The sequence below is a fragment of the Episyrphus balteatus genome, chromosome 4, assembly GCF_945859705.1.
Source record: "Episyrphus balteatus chromosome 4, idEpiBalt1.1, whole genome shotgun sequence".
In the NCBI taxonomy this organism is placed as follows: Eukaryota; Metazoa; Arthropoda; class Insecta; order Diptera; family Syrphidae; genus Episyrphus; species Episyrphus balteatus.
In genome coordinates this window covers 20,598,216-20,612,312 of record NC_079137.1, presented here as the reverse complement: position 1 = coordinate 20,612,312, position 14,097 = coordinate 20,598,216, and the positions used below count along the sequence as shown (strand labels likewise).

The following is a 14,097-nucleotide window of genomic DNA, read 5'->3' as shown; positions in this document are numbered from 1 at the left end:
TTCCTTCCCTTCTTTTCGAACTTTATTTCTCTCTTCCTCTTATGTGCGTCTCGCGCTTTGCGTCTTCGTGTAGAAGCGCACTTAGTTTTACTTTTAGTATATTTTTCATTACGCTTCTGATCGGTGTTTTCAGCCTAATTGGCACACACCCTTAGTTTGATAATTGAAAAATAAAAATATCCCATCAACGCAGAATAAAATGGGATTTTTTTGCTATATGGCACAGGATTTTTTTTGTTATTGATGAAGAACACTGGCTGAAAATTTTTTTTTATTCGGTTTTCAATTTCATTTTGGAAAAAGTGAAGAATTAACGAAAAAAATGGAAGAAATATATCTGGCGGAATATAATACAATAGAAAATATATTCATAATGGTTGTTTTTGTTAAGAACAAAAGAGTTTGAAAGAAAAACTTTTCGCATTTTTCACTTTTCAAACAAAATTTTAAAATGTCAAACTTCAAATTCATAAGTGTGTGTGCAGTGTGCAAATCGGTGTAAATCTGACTAAAAATGTGGAGTAAATCCGGGGTACTCCGAAGTACTAAAATTACTCCGGAGTAATTTTTTTTTTACACTTTTGTGGCGTCAAAGAACACAAAACCTTCAAAAGTGCAAAAATAAGTACTAAAAGGGTACTCTCATTGGAGTGAAAGAAAACGACATTAGTACTACGGAGTACCCCGGATTTACTCTACATTTTTAGTCAGATTTACACCGATTTGCACACACACTTATGAATTTGAAGTTTGACATGTTAAAATTTTGTTTGAAAAGTGAAAAATGCGAAAAGTTTTTCTTTCAAACTCTTTTGTTATTAAGAAAAACAACCATTAAGAATATATTTTTTATTGTACCTACTATATTCCGCCGGATATATTTCTTCCATTTTTTTTCGTTAATTCTTCACTTTTTCCAAAATAAAATTGAAAACCGAATAAAAAAAATTTTCAGCCATTGCTCTTCATCAATAAAAAAAAAATCCTGTGCTAGATAAAAAAAAAATCCCATTTTTTTTTTTTGGGATATTTTTATTTTACAATTATCAAACTAAGGGTGTGTGTCAATTTGGCTGAAGAAAACGATCAGAAGTATTACACAGAGTCTCCACTGGGCATGAACGATGCCCTGTTCATGAACATGTCTTGAAAAAATCCAATGGATGCAGAAAAATCCATGACCACACCGTATGTATGCTCAGTGGAGACTCTGTGTAATGAAAAGATACCAAAATTAAAACTAAGTCCGCTTCTACACGAAGACGCAAAGCGCGAGACGCACATAAGAGCAAGGGAGAAATAAAGTTCGAAGAAAAGGGAAAGAAGATTTTTTACCGTGAGTCTCCGGTAATAAATTTTGTGACTCTTTTTGACGTTTCTCTTTGATATTGTTCTTTTTTTTGCTGTTCTGCTTTATTTTATTTCGTCGGTCGCGGAGTCTGCTTCGTCGATTGTGTATTATTTGCGTGTATAGTAACGTTTTTAATTTATTATATTTTCGTTGCACATGGACCCCACTGGAGTTGTTTTTTTTGTATATTTTGGTGTTTTTTTTGGAATTAAAATACATAGCCTGCTTCTACACGAAGACGTAGACGCACGTCTTCCTGTAGAAGTCGTCATACGAAAACAAGAACAAAATAAAACCAAAGAAAATATCTGTCAAATTTGCGTCTTCAAAAAATACTACGTGTAGAAGCGCGCGACGCACCGAAACGAAAATTAAAAGGAAATTCGAACATAATTTCTGCGCCTTGCATCTTCGTGTAGAAGCAGACTTATCAACGAACGCTTATTATGCTTCATATGTTATCAATATTAATTTTTTTTTTTTTTCAATTTATAAAATTTGTCCCTAGGCCTGTTATCACTATTTTTTTCAAGGAAATTATCCATTTTTGCCTTGTCACACACACAATTACAAATAAAAATATTACTCTCATTTTGTTGTTTCACTCCAGAAAAAGGAGTACAAATTTAGAGTACTCCTTAATAGAGTGAAAGAAAACGACATAAAATAAAAAAGAACTTGATTTTGAAAAAATATCAAAAACAGGGTCTATTCCTAGCTTATATCTAGGCAATAATTCTTTTAATTCTTATGACTCAAAGAAGTATGTTTTACATATTTGAAACCTAATAACAATTTCATTTAAAAAAATAGATTTTAACTTTACTGAAGTTTCAATATTTCATTGGTAAAACATTGTGGCTTTATGTTTATATAAAGGTAAAAGTTTTCAAAAAAATAATAAGTGCTAAATACCTATGTAGGCACATAATGCAAAATTAAGCAAACAAAAAATCTAAGAGAAATATGTAAACTATGTAACTTTTAATTAAAAAGTAAAACTAATACATACCAACAAAATATTAAGTGAGACAGCAGTATTAAACATAACACCACTACTAAACAAACAAACAAAAAATACAAACATACAACTTTTGAACAAAACAAAAATGCACAATATGCTCTTCAAGGTCGAATGGGCAACAACAGTAACTCCAAGAGAGCAATCAGTAGTACAGAAAATAAAAACATAGAAAACATCCATTAGTATTGGGGTTCATCAAGCATTTGGAGAATTCACACACTAAACTAATAGAAGAGAATAGAATGTGAATGGGAGAAAGAGCAACGACTGCCAGCTATTGAATGAAATACGATCAAGAACGAGAGAAAACAAGAGCTAGTTTAAGTATTATTAATTTGCGAGAATGAGAATTCTCTATCATAAGAAATATAATAGAAAGGTAGGTACATAAAATAGGTATAGATATCCAAAGCGGTATAGGAAATTATTGTTTACCTTTTGACATTTTAGGTAGGAGCCTAGCTACGTTTTATTTATTCTTATTTGACAGCATCACTTCTCGTTTTGGCACACACAACAAAACTCTTATTAACTTAAAAGTATGAAAGCTCAAACAACCCTCTCTCTGGAAAGGAAATCGAAACTGCGCCGAACGAAAAATAGATAAAAGAATGCAATAATAAATGATGTGCAAAAATGGGTGATGGATAAAGGCCTTGCCAAAGAATTAAAAATATATTATTTATAAAAGAATTATACTAAAACAAAAAAAAAAAAACAAAAAACAAAAAACAAAACAGAAAATCCGGGTATTTTCTAAAAATCAATGATATACTTTTAAATAAATTGTACAGTTTTATCTTTAAATTGACTCCATTGTTTTTTAATAAACCTTAAAATAAACTTGAAACCTTAATAGGTACCTATGAATTTTGTTTTATTGAACTTTGTGATTTCAATTTGCCTTAAAATTAAGTAATTAATTTGTATACAGTTTATTGACTTATTCCGCTTTCAAACGCAACTAACTACGATGATGTATTCTACGTGGTTTTCAAAACAACAAATAAAAAAAAAAAACAAAAAACAGGTCAAATCACAACAAGCTATTTTTATGGAGGTTTAATATTTTTTTCATTGGTTGTACCATTCAAACCACTGTTGTTGACAACTTTAAAGATATATGTTTGTTCTCAAATTAAGTATTTTTTAATGTTATTTGTTAGGTAAGTAGGTATATAAATTTAAATAAATATTCCACACACTACTAAGCACAGACTCGCTATTAGAGATACTGCAAAATCATTTTTATTTCTACAAAAGTTTGTTTAGCTCTCTTTTGTATATATTAAAAAAAAAAAGAAAAGCTTTTCTTTATACATTGTCTTCACTGCTCTTGAACAAATAGGTATATTCTATGAAGAGAGGTGATGGTATAGAGAAATAAAAACTAACAATATGTAAATTATAATATTTAGTGTTGTTCACTTGGTTTAGTGTTAAAAAAAAAAAATTTTAATAATCTTATATCATTTTGCCAAAAATAATATTCAACGAGGAAAGATTTGAGTTTTTTAACAATTCTTTGTTCTATATTTGAAATTTCCTATTGTCCCTCTTAGATTAGTTTTAAAGTAGTTAATTTCATACTTATGGAATGTCTGTGTACTAGCTTTGTTGATTTATTAGAAGAAATTGTAAATAAATGGATGACTATACGTTTTCAGCGACTACCTTAAACAAATTCAGAAAAATAGCTGTGTTAATAGCTGTGTGCACGTTCTTAAAAACATATGCTTTCTTGTGTCTCTATATGCAGCAAAATTTAAATCCACTAGCTATTTTTCTTTCTAGATACATTTTGTTGAGAGGGTGATAGGTATGTATAGTGGCTTACTCTTGTTTTTTTTTTTTTAGAATACATGTACACATGTAGGTATACAAACAAACAATTTTTGTTCCCATGCGGTGTCTAGATCAGTGGAAACAGCGCTGTCCTATTATAAATTTGATAAATTTGTTTTCTCTAAAGAAAAATTTACTTTTATACATAATATTTTAAATGCACGTGCGAAATCTGTTAAACTAGGAATACATTTTGTAGTAGGTAGGTTCCAGTCTCAAGTAAGCGCAATGAAGGCGGAGAAAAAAATAGTACGTATACGTCATGTGTTCTCCAGACAAAAATTGTTAAATACCTGGGTGGGTATCTACTTAAATCAAAAGAAAATGTATGGATAACTTTATGTAGGTATAGACGTAGGTTTTTTTTTTAAACTTCATAGTAAAAAATTCAGAAAACATCAGCATAGACTCCATCTCTTTTAGATTGGCATAGGGATAGGCGATTAAAAAAATAAAACGTTGGTATTTTGGTAATAACGAAAAGAAAGTTAAACACATTGATACCTAACAAATGTATACCTCACCTATAGTAAATTCAGTCCGACTCTTAGCGCTTCTTATAAAAGTACATACCCAATTGTTGTGTGTTATATTTCCTTTTTGCAAATATTCGTTTACGAAAACAAAAACCAAGGTTAAAAAAAGATACAATAAAGTATGATATCTAGAAGAATAATTTTTGAAGATAGTAGTTTGAAAAGAGAAGATTGAAAATGAGAACGAGACCAAAAATAGACCAACAGAAAATACTAGGAAAATAACACCAGTTTTTTTTCTTTTAAATTTTATATGTAGGTATTACTGAAGTTATTAACACATACATATATACAGGCCAATTTACACAAACATACATTGCAAGATTCTGCGCAATGAGCCTGAAAAGTAGCTACCATTCTCTTATCTGCTTGTTTTTGTTTTTACGCTTTCTGTTTTGTTTTTGGCATGTAGCTGTAGCTCAGCGTTGCCACAAAGTGCCCGATCGGGCCATTTGGCCCCCTATCTTATACTTTGGCCCTTTGCCCGGGCCAATTAGAAATGGCCCACGAATCCAAGTTTTAGTGGATTCATCTTCATATGGTGCTTAGTAATAATTAAAAGGCTTTACAAAATTAAATATATATCATCGCTATGAATCGCAACTACAATGTGTATTCACCACACATAAATAGGTGTACCTACCTATGTATACTGAATTCATTAATTTATCTCGTTTAGTAATTTGATTTTTCTCACGTCAGTTGTATTTATTTATTTTTAATAAGTGGCTCAAAGCTAAAAGATGTCTGTGAATTAAAAGTTTAAAATGTACACCTGTGTTTTTTTTTTATTTCTTTTGTAAACTAATAAGATTTAACAAATGTATGGCCAATAAAGGCCTTTTAAATATTTATCGTTTTTTGTGTCCCATACAAAAACGTCATTTAAAATTTTAAAAGCCTGTTAAATGTTTATGAAATCGGCTATTAATGCTTTAAACAAATAAAAAAATTTTGTTAGTAAAATATTTGGCCCACAATTTTGTCAAATGGCCCTCAAAAAAAATGGCCCTCTCTGCTTTTTTCTTCGCGGCAACGCTGTAGTAGCTGTAGCCTAGCCTTCCATGTTTAGAAAATAACAAATATATAAACACACAAGCTCTAAATAAAGAGCAGTTAACTTTCCGTTAACAAATATTGTAAATGTATTTAAATACATGCATATATATGTATATGTATGTATACTATAAAATAAATTTATAAACAAGAAGAGAGAGTATGATAAATTTTAACCAAAGAGAAATGGGAGAAATAAGGAGCTTTTTAAGCTGTAATTCATTTTCAATAAAACAAAACTTTTGTTTTGTTTGGGAAATTCCGGATTATTTCGGTTTGTTTAAATAATTGAATTATTGCTCAACATTATAACAAAAAGAAGTTTTCATTTTTATAAATACGGAAAATGTATGTAGGTATCTTCCTGCCTAAAAAAGAAAAAAAAATGTACGTTTGAATATATTACGAGTACATCTACGAAAATTGCTATTTTTCAGTGCCTAAATTCATGTGTTGCAAGTTAGGTAGGTATTATAGGTAGGATTTGAAAATTAAAAATATGCATAGGTAGGTAGGTATTTATAAGTTAGTTATCCCTGCGAGTGATATGTTGTACGAATGAACAGCTTTTGAGATAAATAGTAGCTAGGTAGTTAAGGTATCTAAGCTTTTTTTCTTTTTTATCAGAATCTTAATAAAATACCCTGTCATTATCTAGCATCAGAAAACCAATATGGAGATAGAAGAGTAGGCAAATTGCCTCAGGCATTACAAATAAAAAGTTTAATAAGCGTTATACCTAATGATAGAATTAAATATGTTTTATGAAATGAAAAACAAATGCTTACGTAGATAGGTACCTACCTAGAATAAACGGAAAAAAAAGCTATACAACTTATCAACTTTCAAAATTCGCTAAAATACACTTCGAAGATACGAATTGTGTATCACAGAATGATGAAATCTTTGCATAGAGCAATGCAACAAATTGTTTAATTATCACATGATCGCGAAGAAGAGAACGTACCTAAAACATTTATACGCAGCGTAAAATTACTAAAAAAAAAAACACGTGGCTTAGAGAAAATATAACAAATACAAAACTAGATAACTATCTACTGCTTAAAATCTTTGGGCCATGAAAATCAACCTTAAGCTTCACATTTATAAGAAAAAGTATATGTATGCATGTGTTTGTGTTAGAAAAGTTTTACTTTTGTTTTGTTACCTTGTTCAGTTTCAAACAAATAAAAAAAATTATATACCATTATCTATGCACCTATACTATAAATACATATATCATTGAGTTACTCAAAGTTCAATATGCATTTTAAAGAGTTGATGAATACAAAATGTAGGTAGGTACCTATCTTAACAAAAAAATTCTAGGAGAGCAATCATTATTAAGAGATGAAGGGAAGAAATAAAACAAAAAGCTATTCAGTTAAAGGCAACAAAAAAACTGTACAACTTGTAAACAAACTTAGGTAGGTACCTTTAATAAATTATTACAATTACCTACAACCAACATAAAATGGTTTATCAACCTATATGAATGTGTCTAGGAAATACAAAAACAAAACAAAAAAAACATGGGATGGGAATATACTTTTTTATGTGGGTTTATTGGCAAAATAACAAGAGAACCCACGATTTGCAGGTGTATATTTTTTCTAATCAAACAAAAAATTATCTCTGGCATAACGTATAAGTGCCTATACATTATCGAATAAAAGTTAAAAATGGTTTCTTTAAAATTGGTAAGGGTTTCGATTATGCAATGCAAGTTTTTTTCAACTCACCATTAGATATGTTTAAATAGTATCCTCACAAATATGTTTATGTTTCAAAATATACATAACACTTCTCTTTTTTTTTTTTATTACAATAATCCGAGTTGTTTTTGCAAAACCATTAACACTATTCCCGTCAGTAACGAAAAAATGAAATTAATTTATACGAAAGCAAATTCAATGAAGTTATTACGCACCAGGAAAATGTCCAAGTGCTCAGTTATGTGTGTAATATGTGAATTAAATATTTTTTTGCCAGAGGATAAACTTTATTTTCAACATTTGTATTTAATTTTTGTATTTTTTTAGATAAAATATTGGACAATATTTTATTTGAAATGAAGCACGTGAAACTAGAACATAGTTTAGTGAGCGAGGGAGAGTATAGAGTTATGTTCTTTTTTTTTACACCAAACTCTGAAACGATTAATTTAAATTATTTATGTCTTATAATTCTCCAGGCAAAACAATTTTTTTTCAGATCCAAATTGGGGTCTCATGATTAAAAATTTAAAAGATTAAAAATAGTGTATGTTGGTTTAAAATTTTTATTTTATGATAAAATATGTAGGTATTTGTTTAATTTGAAGACTTATTTTTTGGTTCAAATCACCTTGTGGCGATTGTGAATAACACACACGGCAAGGTTTTAAACAAAACTATATCCATTTGAGTTTTTATTAGTTTGAAGACCGACTATACGAAGGCGAAGGCGACGTCGACAAAACCATAAACTTTTCACATCAATTTCAATTGCTGCTACTGATACTGAGAGCGAGAGCAGAACCTCATTTCTTTTCATTTTGATGTGGTTGTGGTTGTGCTGTGACGTGAACGTGAGACGTGACTCCTCGTATCGAAACTAGTGAGTAAGAGTCAAAAAAGAGACTTATTTATGAAGAAAATAACACAAGAAGAGAGGGACTTAAGTTTTTTAACAAAATCAATACATACACACAGGACAGGAGAAGATATAACATATTTCATGGTATTTAGTTTATACAAAAAAAAAAACCCCAATAGGAACGAGCGAAGTAAACGAATTGTTTGGAAGTTGAAACGTTTGCATGAATTTCGTTTAACAGCAAGCTGACTTTCCTCACTAATATTTTTTTTAAATTTATTTGTTGTATCTTGTATGAATTAAGTTTTAAACCAAGAAGCTACGTATTACACATGTATCTGAAAATTTCAACAATTTTTTAAATTTACAATCGATAGGTTCGTTTTTGTATATATAGATTAAAAAAAGAAATTTAAAGAACAACTTGAAGAAAATGCTTAAAATAATCATGCGCTATTTCTTTCAAACTCAATATAAAATCTATTTCTATATGGGTACATATTCACATTTTTTTAAAATAAAACAACCAATGTTACGTGCACTGTCGTCGCTGACCCAATTAAAGTTTTAAAGTTAATAAAAGCATGACATAAATGTGTAAACGTAGTAGAAAATCAAACAGAACATTAACCTCACTGAAAAAGTAGATAAATTAAATATTTAGTAGGGATACCTATCTTTACAGGTAAATTTAGTACTGCACCGCAATTTCAAGTTTGTGAGAGAGTTGGTGGTGGTAAATTTTAAGAAAGGGCAGCGCCAGCGTCTACAGGAAAATTTTCACACATAGAATATTTCGCATACAATACATAATTATCACTAGAAAAGCTACCTATTAAGCCTAGTACTCTGCTGATGCGAAACGAAAAATCCCATACAAAAATGACACAACCAAATCGTAAACAAAAAATACGTTCAACTTTTCGTTCTACAGTACGCAGTTCAACGCAGTGAAATTGAAAAGTCTTCACTTCTTTTTCGCACACAAACGCCAGGGACATTTAATGTGTGCGAAAAAATGACATTTGGTTTTTTTGTTTGTTTTTGTTGTTCATTTTGTCATTGCATTGTTTTCTGAGATGTGTGTTACTGGTTACTGTGTTTGCTTCTTTTTTTATTATTTGTTTGGCAACTTGTGAATATTTTTCCGTCGAGATTTCGCAAGCATTTTGTTGTCCTCGTGGAGACCGACGAAAAATTTCATTTCGCATCAGGAGTGTATTAGGCTTTAGAATAAGAGCATACAGCAGATTTAGGGTATATGGCATGGGGGTATTTTGGAAACGTCTTTGAAAAATTGTATGCATGAGATTTGCAATTCTTGCAGGCGCTAGTTGAGGTATTCGCATAGCCGTATTTAGGGGGGGGGGGTTTGGGTGTTTAACCCCCCCCGAAATTTTTTTTCAGAAAATCAAAAGATACCTATATTATAAACATATACAAGTCTAATATGTGCAGCACTAAATGATTTGTTTTTGTATTTTAGTGATTTGATTACCTATATGAAAATCTCCCTTAAAATCACTACCAATTTTGCATCGTTGCAGAAGCTGTCGATGAAGTTTGTATAAAGGAAAACAAAAATTGTTTGGTCCATCACAAAGAGTTTTTATCTCTTTGACCATTTCCTTAAGCACTATGTTAACACCTTAAAATGCTCTTTTAAGAACCCTTTAAATACCACAAGTACTTATGCAGGGTTTTTGGTGCCGAGACTAAACTATGCTTTTTCAAAGGGTTTCGGTGGCCGAACTCGAATCCAAAGACGGACTTATTCGATCACATCTCGTTTTTGACATATTACCCTTAAATCTATTTAAATCTTTCAGACATATTTTCTACTGTCCGAGATATCTTCAGTTGCTTATTACCCACTTTTGTTCTATGTTAACCTTAAATCCAGTATGTAAGCGAAAATAAATGTATCGATTTTTTCAGAGACTGTAGTACCTACCAACGCCAGGAAATAACCTCGAAAACTGGTAAAAAGCGGGATTTTCGATTTTCTAACGGGAATATCTCAAAAACGCGATGTGATAGAATTTGTCTGAGTTCGGATTTGAGCTCAGCACATAAAAAACCTTTAGAAAAGTATATCTTGGTTTCTGTAACAAAAATCTTGTTGGCCATACTCAAAATAAAAAAAATGCAATTATACTTTTGCAATGGAAGAAAAACTTGTTTTTATTTCTAAAAATTATAAGAGAAAGTAACGGGACATTTTGTTCTTCTCAATATTCTTGTTTTTTGATCCCCTTTAATAAAAAAATAGTAGGGTGTCGCTGCAATACTCAGTTTTATATAAATAGCATTTTAATATGGTGCGATTATACTTTTGCAAAGCACTGTATTTACAACATTTCGTTATTATTTTGTTTCAAATTATATATAGGTATTAAAAAATTTCAGTTTATTGTTAAATTTCAAAGTGAAGTATAACAATGGTCAACAAAATTAAACTTCTTTTTTGTTACAGAAACCAGGGTATACTCTTCTATAGGTTTTTTGTGTGCTGAGCTCGAAACAGAAGTCAGAAAAATTCGATCACATCAAGTTTTTGAGATATTCCCGTTAGAAAATCGAAAATGCCGCTTTTTACCAGTTTTCAGGGTTATTTTTTAGCGTTTACTTATTTTTTTTTTTAAATTGAATTTGTAACAGTTTCTAAAAGAATTAAGTTTTGTCTGTCTTAATCCGTTTAAATCTTTTAAATATCTATTTTCTTCCTCGAGAAATCATAACTTGAAATTAAACTGCTTGGGGCATCTCATATTTATTTGCTTTTAATAGCAAATATCGAAAAGTTCTGTACCAATCGCTTTCAAATTTTGACATAATTCTTTTAGAAACTGTCACAAATTTAATTTAAAAAAAATAAGTAAACGCTAAAAAATAACTTTGAAAACTGGTAAAAATCGGCATTTTCAATTTTCTAACGGGAATATCTCCAAAACGTGATGTGATAGAATTTTTCTGACTTCGGATTCGAGCTCAGCCTATAGAAAAGTATACCCTGGTTTCTGTAACAAAAACCTTGTTGGCCAGTGTAATTAGCTCATGTCAAACAACTTGGATTATTTAAAATTTTGGTTTTTAAGTATTGCTAATTTCATTTAGAACTCAATAGATAGAATGTACCTGTCAATTTTCTGCTACAAAATTTCAGTGCAAGAAAAAGTACATTTTTCAATGTTTTATATATTAAATTGTACGTAATAATTTTTTTTATAAAGCCTTAGATTGGTTAAAATTTGTTTCTTAAAAAAAATTTTCTTGCTCGCTAACGCTCGCAATTTATATCAACCAACTCATCACTCTTTGTACCTACAAAACTAGAGATGCCGCTGAATATTCGGCCATTTTTAAATTACGTTTACCGTAAGCAGGGCTTTTTTAAACTTTTAACTACGAATTCCTCTCCTAAAAATACTTAAAAAGGATATTGGCAAATTTTTCGCTTCTACACAGTTCAAATGTCTATTTGATTTAGCGGGATTTAGAATCGACTGCAGTAACATATAGTTGATACAAAGTATTGTGATTTCTAAAAAAAAATGTGTCTGGTCTGAGCTAACCCCCCCCCCGAAATGAAATCCTAGCTACGGCTATGGGTATTCGGTATACCTATCCGAAGATTAGCTGGACGAATAAATTAATTCACTTAAAATTATTTCCAATGAACTTGAAACTATTTCCAATTCCAATAATACTGCATATTTTTGTTAGTAAAAATCCAGATCTGGAAAAATAAAAAATAAATCAATTTGTTTGGCCAAACGAAGGCAAAAATTGTCAAAATCAGTTTTTTGACAGATCTATATCAAAAAAATAAATTGATTTTTGTACCAAAGGAAAACCCCATTAATGATCTTCCAAATGTTCCTAAAAAATTGTCATTGCTTAACGATGCAGATGATATAAAGTTATTTTCTCAGATTTCTGACTTAAATGATTGTCTTTTGCTTCAAAATGATCTGAATTCTTTTGTCGACTGGTGCAAATTAAACGATTTGTTATTAAATATGGAAATGTGTGCTTGTATATACTTCAACAGGTCTATGTTATTCTAAGTTATTCATTGAATAATGTACCGTTACAAATAGTAGAGTAGAGTTTAAAGATTTGGGTGTCATATTCGATTCGATTTTTAATTTAATTTACACATTGTGTGTAAAGCAAATTCCACAGAAGAAATTTATTTTATTTCAAAGATCCTTACACAATTAAGTCTTTATATTGAATTGAAGTAATCCTGCGTCCTGTTCTTGAATATAATTGTGTTGTCTGGAGCTCTACAACTGAATTTAATAAAGAGAGAATTGAAAATATTCAGATAAAATTTCTCAGGTTTGCTTTTCGAAATGGTTTTGAAGATAATGTAGAAGGATTTCATCATTATTATAATTCAAAAAGTCTATCAGTTTGAATAGAGGAAGATATTTTGACTTCTGCTATCGATTGTGAGAGTTTGCTTAACTGCATTCATCTGTTTGCTCCTTCTACTTCTTTGAGAAACAGACCATTTTGTGAGATTTTAGAAATTATCTACTCAAAACTTGTTCTAAGTGCACATAGAATAACTTTCCTTTACAATCGGTTAGTATTTGGTATGTTTATTAGAACCTTAAGAGCTATGAAGGACCCTAACTGAGGATTTATCTGATAAATAAGAGGGTGGAATGAGGGTGGAAATTGAAGATAGGGGTTCAAAAGCTCCCTTTTTGGATCTTTCAATATATCTCGTAAACTAACCAAAATTTTGATATATTGCCTTCAAAACTTTTTGTAGAGAAGTAAATTTTCTATCAGAATAGTATTTTTTTTAAATTGATAAAAAAAATTCCATACCAAAACAGTCAAAACCAACATAAAAAAATCAAAAAATTCGATTTTTTGAGTTTCTTCACATTTTTTGTTGTTTTTTATTTGAGCTAAGATAAGCATTAACATTGATCTATTAAAAAAAAATTAAGTTTCCTTCAAAATGCTGGGCTTATTTTTTTTCAATAATTTTTTTTTTTTGATTTTAAGTATTTTTTTTGGAAATTGCCCCTCTCGCCTAAACGGAGGTGGGGGGGGGGGGGGAGATAGACACTCAAAATTCTTAAAAAATAATTCGGAAACTTTTGCACTTTTTTTGTTTGCAAACCAATTCAATTTACTAGTGCTTTCATAGCACTAAGCACAATTTTGTAAGTAATAATATGTATGAATGAACAGTTATGTATACATTTCTTTTAATTGTTTGTTTATTTTTTCTTAGAAAGAGGATTCATTTTCATTGATGTATCATAACGTCGAATGAGTATTTAAAAATATTTAAGCTTTCTGTTTTTTCCTTCATATTGAGGCGTCTTAAAAAAAGATTTTTTCTCTCTAGAAAAGAGGAAGAAAAATACATAGATGACACATTATGTTGTACATACATACGTAGCTAAAAAGTCTATTTTTGTCTAAACGTATAGTATTTGAAACCCAGCTAGAGTCCGAATAGGTATGGAAAATTTGACAGTGTATGTTTAATATGTATGTATATAATTTTCTCTCTTGACACTTTTACCTAAACACAATTTAAGAAATACAATCTTGTGGTTTCCAAATTTTCAATGGGCAATGGAACAAATTGTTTAAGAAAGAGGTCTTAACTTAAAGGCGGCTGTAGGTAATTTTTTAAAAGTATTTATAGATGAATTTTCTGCATGGTTTGT

At 30.0% G+C, this 14,097-nt stretch overlaps 1 protein-coding gene and 1 long non-coding RNA gene across 7 annotated transcripts in view; one reads left to right on the top strand and one right to left on the bottom strand.

Moving 5' to 3' along the window:
* LOC129918405 (myb-like protein A) overlaps nucleotides 1-14,097 on the bottom strand; it is a 148,490-nt gene that overhangs the window by 43,323 nt on the left and 91,070 nt on the right. Inside the window, exon 1 of one of the 6 annotated variants that reach the window (XM_055998912.1) lies at nucleotides 7,555-8,705. The exons of 4 other annotated variants lie outside the window; for them this stretch is intronic. The gene's annotated coding sequence lies outside the window, so the exon portion shown is untranslated. Of the gene's footprint in view, nucleotides 1-3,462; nucleotides 3,736-7,554; nucleotides 8,706-14,097 lie in introns of those variants that run through there. One more of the 6 variants, XM_055998915.1, reaches the window with a different exon arrangement.
* LOC129918406 (uncharacterized) lies at nucleotides 2,423-2,889 on the top strand. Its single transcript, XR_008772951.1, has 2 exons — nucleotides 2,423-2,758; nucleotides 2,830-2,889. It is a non-coding gene; the product is annotated as an uncharacterized LOC129918406 (long non-coding RNA).